The sequence below is a fragment of the Helianthus annuus genome, chromosome 16 (genome assembly GCF_002127325.2).
Source record: "Helianthus annuus cultivar XRQ/B chromosome 16, HanXRQr2.0-SUNRISE, whole genome shotgun sequence".
Taxonomy (NCBI): domain Eukaryota; kingdom Viridiplantae; phylum Streptophyta; class Magnoliopsida; order Asterales; family Asteraceae; genus Helianthus; species Helianthus annuus.
Genome location: NC_035448.2, coordinates 197,564,509 through 197,571,762, shown reverse-complemented (window position 1 = coordinate 197,571,762; position 7,254 = coordinate 197,564,509). Strand labels below are relative to the sequence as shown.

Sequence of the window (7,254 nt, the reverse complement as noted above, 5' to 3'; positions counted from 1 at the left end):
TAAAACTCGTTCTCCATGTTTTCAGTTTTCAGAAATCTCCAATCTGTCAATTTCAAACGGAATTTCACTTCACACGAAAATACCCTTCAAACAGAATACCTCTTTTCCAGCGAAATTACCTCCCAAACGGAATTATCCTGAAGCGGAATCACTTTCAAACGAAGTTAGTGATTTCGTTTGAAATGGTCAAACGGAATTTAATTCCGTGTGGGATTATCCTTGCTTCCAAACGAAATAAGTGAACTTTGAAACGAGATATAATTCCGTATGAAATTTTCACACGGAATTACTGATTCAAACGAAATTAGTCTTAATTCCGAGCGAAATTACAGCAGTGTTCGAACAAAATTATATCAACTTTTCAAACGGAATTAAGTTTTCGAACTGATTTAAGCCATATTTATGTCTGAAACTCTCAAGGGTTTGTTAAAACACTATTACGCACACAATATTTGAAAATCAAGCCATTTTAACCGTGAAATCAAGTTTAATTGAGAAAAGAAGGTGTAGAAATCAGAAATCGTAGCTGAAATGGTAAGAACTCTTCCTCCTGAGCTCTGATACCACTTGTAGGATCGTTTTCAGACCCAAACGAGTCGATCAGAAGAGTGCTTCACTAATACAAGTGGTGGAAACAAATGTATCGATGTTATTTCAGCTGGAATGCACGAGAAATCACTTTAAACTGTCTTTTTATTGATATTAGATCATTTACAATGCTGTAGACACTTCGACAGAGCTTCGCCGTCGGAACTAATCTCGTTACAAATGAACTAGGCACAATAGGTATTTATAGGCTCCTAATTCCGCGTGAAAGGGTACAAGCGGAACTTAATTCCGTGCAGAATTAGTTCAAACGATATTAAGTTCATGCGGAATTAGTTGTTCCGTGCGGAATTACCTATAATTCTCATTTCTCGTTTTGCGTGCCCTGATCTATCTATTACATTACAAGACTCGATACAAGAAGAAGTCGACAGACGTATGCACCAACATAACTTGTCCACGCAGGGACCAAATACACAAAGGAAATGTCCACGCAGGGACTTAATTGAAATAAAATAACAATACAATAATTAAGGATTTCTAATAATCCCTCTTCTTCTTCCCCTTAATGAGGTTTTGCCAAACCCTTTAGAAGACCGTGGCGACTTCTACGCTCTTCTTCTACCCTTTGTTCCACCTCATGCAACCTTTGGAGAATTTCCTGCTACTGAGGTTGCTGGTTTGAGGTTGTGGTGGCTGTTGCTGCTGAGGTTGAAGAGGTGGTGGGTATTGATACCCATATGCAGGGTACCCAGTTGGGTACGTAGGTGGAAAGGGACCACGGTAGAGAGCATTGAAGTTTGCTGCTTCAATGTACGGGTCAACGTGTCACACCCCAACCGATGACGGAAACATCGGGGCATGGCACTGAGCGAAACAGATTGTCAAGAGAAATTACATAACGACTAAATTACCAAATAGTTATATTATGTCCCATACCATAATCCATTAAGTAATCTAATTATTACAGATGATGCGTGTGTAGTGTGTATATAATTTAGATATATAATTAAGCCCTTTTTACACCTTTAGCCAAGTTTTAAATTTATAAAACACGATATTCACTAACACTAAACACACATATGGGCAAGTGCACCCATCATGGACGTAGTATAGTGTTGGTAAGATACCGAGGTCGTCCAAGGACACAAGAGCTTTTAATACCGGTTTATCCTCAACGTCTAATCAAATCAAAAAGTGAGAAAAATGTTTTTAAACTAAGAAAATAAAATCTAACTAAATGCTGAAAAATAAAATAAAAATAAAAACAGATAGACAAGATGAATCACTTGGATCCGACTCGTGTATTAGTATAATCTTTGATTATTTTCGCACTTTTGCACTTGTTTAAGAGATTATCTTAGTTATTGTAGTAGGCCCCTCTTTTGAAGGCGACGTTACCCTCAACCCAGTAGTTTGAGTCAGCAAGGATACAATCCTAAAGGGTCGGATTATTGGAAGATAATGAATTAAGTTATTAATGCAAATTATGGTAGGCCCCGCTTTTGGCGGTGACGTTACCCTGAACTAAGTAGTCTGAGTCAGCAGGGATACAGTCCTAAATAGCCGGGTTATAGTATTAATAGTAGTTAACTTATGAGGGGGTCAAAGAGTTTGGATTCCCGCCATCCAATACCTATGGGCATTGAAGGAGATCCTACTAAATTTGACCCAGGTCCCTTGCAGGACCTCTAAACGTTGAACAAGGGCAAGACCCTTACCAAACCGTTCCCTTAACCCCCGACCAGGTAGCCAACATACCTCCATATAGACCGTGGAGATATGAATGGTGAAAATCTTTTATTTTATATAGACAGTAAAATAATGCCAAGACACCACGGACAAACGATAAGGAAAGATCACCTTCAACATAAGCAACTAGTTATTAAAGTCATTAATACAAAACCAAATAAAAAGTGCAAAAGATTAAAAATAAAAAGTATTATACTAAACACTTGTCTTCACCAAGTGATGTAAGAGACTTAGGCAAACATGGCCTTGATTGTCAAGAACTCTTACGATCAATCTTGGATCCCGAGACGACTCACACACTCTACGATGGACAATGGATGATGGTGGTGGATGATGGTGTTATGGTGGTGGTGGGTGGTGGATGAAGTGTGAGAGAGGTGGTGTGCCGAGGGATGAGATGGAATGAAACCAAGCACCCCTATTTATAGGCTGAACAGAAGGCTGGGCACGGCCCCGTGTCCGCTGGACACGCCCCCGTGCCCGTCTGACAGTCTCTTTCCTCATTAATTGTAATTCACAATTACAATTAATGTGTCTGCTGTACTTTCACCACGCCCCCGTGCTCACTGGACACGGCCCCGTGGTGGGCAATGGAAGCTTCTACCAGTTTGTCTTTTATGCTGCTTCTTGGGCACGACCCCGTGCTGGCTGAGCACGGGGCGTGTTCAGGCTTCTGTTTTCTCTTCTTTGCTTTGGAGGATGCCGTTGAGGGTCCGGGCAGTCTACTTTTATTCCTTTTCTTGTATTTATGCTAGAATTAGTTGTCTTTTTGCTTTTTTTGTGAATTTGAGCTCATTTCATCCTGAAAATACAAAAGGAAGACAAAAACACTCTTTTTCCAACATTAGTACTTAAAAAGGGTTAGTTTTATGCCTTAATTGATGTGATTTATATGTTGCATTTTACACACATCAAATACCCCCACACTTGAACTTTTGCTTGTCCTCAAGCAAAACTCTTTAAAATGTGGCTTACACTCCCAAATGGAATAGGTAGAAGAGAAAGTTTTTGGTTTGTCATAGAGTGTCGGGAATTCAAAGATCTTTTTAGGTTTTATTTTTATTTATTCACAATCCTATTCGTTATGATTTATTGAGAACGTCTCATAGGATAAATTACTTATTTGGGCATAACATGCCTTTTTAAAATTTTATTTATATACAAGTTCACATACCTCACGGAATAAATCACTCAACACTCGGCCGTAGGTGTATTTTTAGTGAATCACTTGAGAGCGGCATGGAACTCACGCCTTCCATAGGCTTGCCAAGCAATCAATCCTCCTCCTTTTTAACTTTATACCTTTGTAAATATCAAGAGGACTTTTTGGGTGAAGGGTTAGGCTTGGGTTAAAGGTGGGTGGTTGGGTTAGTGGTTAGTAAAAGGGCGAAAAGCGTAAAAAGCGTCGATTTTCGAATTTTTTTTAGTGACTTTTTATTTTGAAGTATTTCTCCAAACAAGCTTTTGTTTGTATAGCTTTGTTTGTTTTTAACTTCATCATCATATATATATATATATATATATATATATATATATATATATATATATATATATATATATATATATATATATATATATATATATATATATATATATATATATAATTTTTTTAGTCACATAAAAGAACGAGCTTGCGAAAAACCGAGCTTTGTTACTAAAATAAGGGGTGAAAAATAAAAAGGTTTTTGGTGGGTAAAAAGGGTTTTTTTTAGGGTAATGAAATGAAAGGTTTAGGCTCAAAGGGGTTAACTAGGGGGATTTTGGGTAGGTGGTAAAAAAATTGAAAAATAATGGTGTAGAAAGAAAAATGGTTAGTCCTAATGCCTCCATCATTTACTTACTTGGGTTTAAGTTGGTAAGGACCGGGAATGAATCGTCGTGGCAAGTTCTAGAGTTGTAAGAACCAAGCGGCTATTCACACAAGAAACGAAAAATGAGCATTTAGTCTAAAGATGTAAATTTGTATGCTCAATAAAGGCTCAAAACTCACTTTTGTAGGAATGGGTTTTTAATGTGATCAAGTATATATAATTAAATTTTAACTAGACTTGTTATGCCGTTTCGTAATTTTCTTATGTTGGTTCTTGTATCACGACGCTTTCGGTTGTAAATTTTTTAAAAATATAACCTTATTAATCTTGTGATTCCCAACTTAAACTTTAGACAAGTAAAAATGAAAGGATTTTTGAAAAAATTTGGGGTGTTTAGCGGTTCCAATAGAGTTTTGTGTAAGGCTTGTTGTTAGGACTTGCAAAATTTCAAAGTGTTAGCTTCCCCCCCACACTTAAATTACACATTGTCCTCAATGTGTCCCAAAAATAAATTTTTAGGTTGATTGGATGTGTGGTGTGGTGTTAAAAAGCAAAGATTTATGTTACTAGCAGCCTGGACACGGCCCCGTGGTGACCGGGCACGGCCCCGTGGTCAGGTGCCAGTAACAGAAATTAAAGAAATGAGACAGAAGCCTGGACACGGGGGCGTGTCTGGTGAACACGGCCCGTGTCCAGTTACCTGAACTGGGCGTTTTTCTGCAGGTGGCTCAGCACGGGGCCGTGTTGGTTGGGCACGGCCCGTGTTGAGCCTTCTGTGATGGAGATTTGTGTCGGGTTGCTTTGTTCTTTGTGCATGGGGCCATTTTTCTCGTTCCCTTTTTCATCCATTACCACCATAAGTGTGTTTTATTCCTGCAAATTAAAACTCAAAGATTAAACTAAACTAAGGATAGTTCCGCGGAATGCCTCCGTGGTGCGCCACGTTTATAAGGGTCCTTGGCTAGACCCAATGCGAGGTTATATGTTTTCTGAGTGGGATGCTTGGCGTCCCATGTTACACTGTCGGAGAGCAGCATCCAAGCTCGAGTCAATAACCTTCATGTAGTTGACCGGGTCGTCGTCCTCTATTCTTTTCCCGACTCCGAATTTTACTTCATCATCCCCATATCTCAAAGTGAGTGTTCCGTCATTCATATCTACCACCGCTTGGGCTGTGGCAAGAAAGGGTTTTCCTAGTATGAGGGGAACCTCGGTGTCTTCTTCCATATCTAGTATGACAAAGTCGGCTGGATAGACGAATCTGCCTACCTTTACCAAAACGTTTTCGACGACACCCTGTGGAAATTAGACGGAGCGATCAGCGAGTTGTATGCTCATTTTTGTGGGACTCGTGGTTCCCAAGCCGAGTCTTTTAAACATAGATGAGGGCATGAGGTTAATGCTAGCCCCAAGGTCGGCTAGAGCATTACGAACGGGGGATCCCCTATTGAACAGGGAATCGTGAAGCTTCCGGGATCGATTTTCTTTTGGGGAAGTTTATTGAGTACGAGTGCAGAGCATTCTTCGCCTAAATTGACTAATTGCAAATTTTCAATTTTCTTTTTATGCGTAAGGAAGTCCCTCATGAATTTAGAGTATTTGGGCATTTGGGTTAGGACCTCGATAAAAGGAATATTGACATGCAATTGTTTTAACAGACTTTCGAACTTTGCGAATTGCTCATTGGTCTTTTGACGAATTAACCTACCGGGGTATGGAACTCGAGGAGCCTTGGTAGGCTCTGGTGACGGAGGGGAGTTCTTCTCCTGCAGAGGTGTGGGTATTGTTTCTTCTGTTGGTGGTGGCGCTTCTGCAGGCCCTACGGTGCGGTTTCGTAGCGTGATGAGGTGAACTTGCGCTTTTGGGTTTGTTTCGGTATTGCTAGGTAATGCGCCTTGCGGTCTCTCGGCAAAATTTTGAGCTATTTGATTTAATTGTTTTTCTATGTTTTGAATGCTAGCTTGTTGATTTCTAAAATTTGATTCTAATTGTAGAAATCTTTCCGAGTTTTTCTTTTCAGTGTCGGAGATGAGGCGAGATATAGTATCTTCGAGCCTTTCTCGTCCACTTTGTTGAGTGAAATTTTGTGACTCATTTCTTGGTTGTTGAAAGTTTGTTCGTTGGGTTTGTTGGTTACTACTATTGCCGGGTTCCCTCCAACCAAGGTTTGGGTGGTTTCGCCATCCTTGGTTGTAAGTTCCCGTTGGGGGACCCGACGGCCTAGGTCTATTATCAATGTAGTTTACCATTTCTTGTTGATCGTCCGTTTCTTTCATACAACTCCAATTTTCATGTGACCCACCACACCCTTCACAAGCCATAACCGAGACTGTTTTTGTCATTTCCAATTTTTTTTATCTTTGAAGAAAGGGCCTCGATTTGGGCTTGTAAAGAAGTGCTTTCATCAACCTTATGGGCGCCCGGGGCAATAGATTTATTCCCCCGGGGGGTGTGCCATTGAAAATTGGTTTGAGCAATTTCCTCAATTTGATTATATATTTCGTGTGGGCGTCGATTACCTAAAAGTCCCCCGGAGCTAGAATCAAGTGTCTGCCTTGTGTGTGGCAACAATCCATTATAGAAAGTGGATACTTGTTGCCATATCGCAAGGCCGTGATGCGGACACTTGCGTAATAACTCCTTGAACCTTTCCCAAGTTTCATATAAGGATTCCCCGTCCTCTTGTGAATATGTATTAATTTCAGTCATTAATTTAGCAGTTTTAGCGGGAGGGAAATACTTATATAGAAATTTTTGGGCTAGTTCATCCAAGGTGTTTACCGATCCAGCTGGGAGGGCGTTGAGCCAAGCTTTCGCTCGGTCTTTCAGTGAGAAAGGAAACATACGGAGGCGGATGGCGTCATTTGATGCTCCGTTGATCCGAAAGGTATCACATATTTATAAGAAATTGGTGATATGTAGATGGGGATCCTCGTCCGCAAGCCCGTGGAAGGTTGCGGAGTTTTGGAGCATTTGTATCAAATGTGGCCGAAGTTCGAAGTTATTAGCTTCGACATTCGGAGCATTGATAGCGGTGCCTAGGTTACCTACGGTAGGTCGTAGATAATCCATAAGGGTACGTTGGTCCGCCATTGGAGGTGGATCACCCGAAACCTTCTCTTGGTTTTTAGCTTTTAACCTTTTT

At 40.3% G+C, this 7,254-nt stretch overlaps 1 non-coding gene across 1 annotated transcript; it reads left to right on the top strand.

Moving 5' to 3' along the window:
- The first annotated feature begins 6,717 nt into the window (after window positions 1-6,717).
- Window positions 6,718-6,824, top strand: LOC118488538. Its single transcript, XR_004885082.1, has one exon. It is a non-coding gene; the product is annotated as a small nucleolar RNA R71 (small nucleolar RNA).
- The last annotated feature ends 430 nt before the right edge of the window (window positions 6,825-7,254 follow it).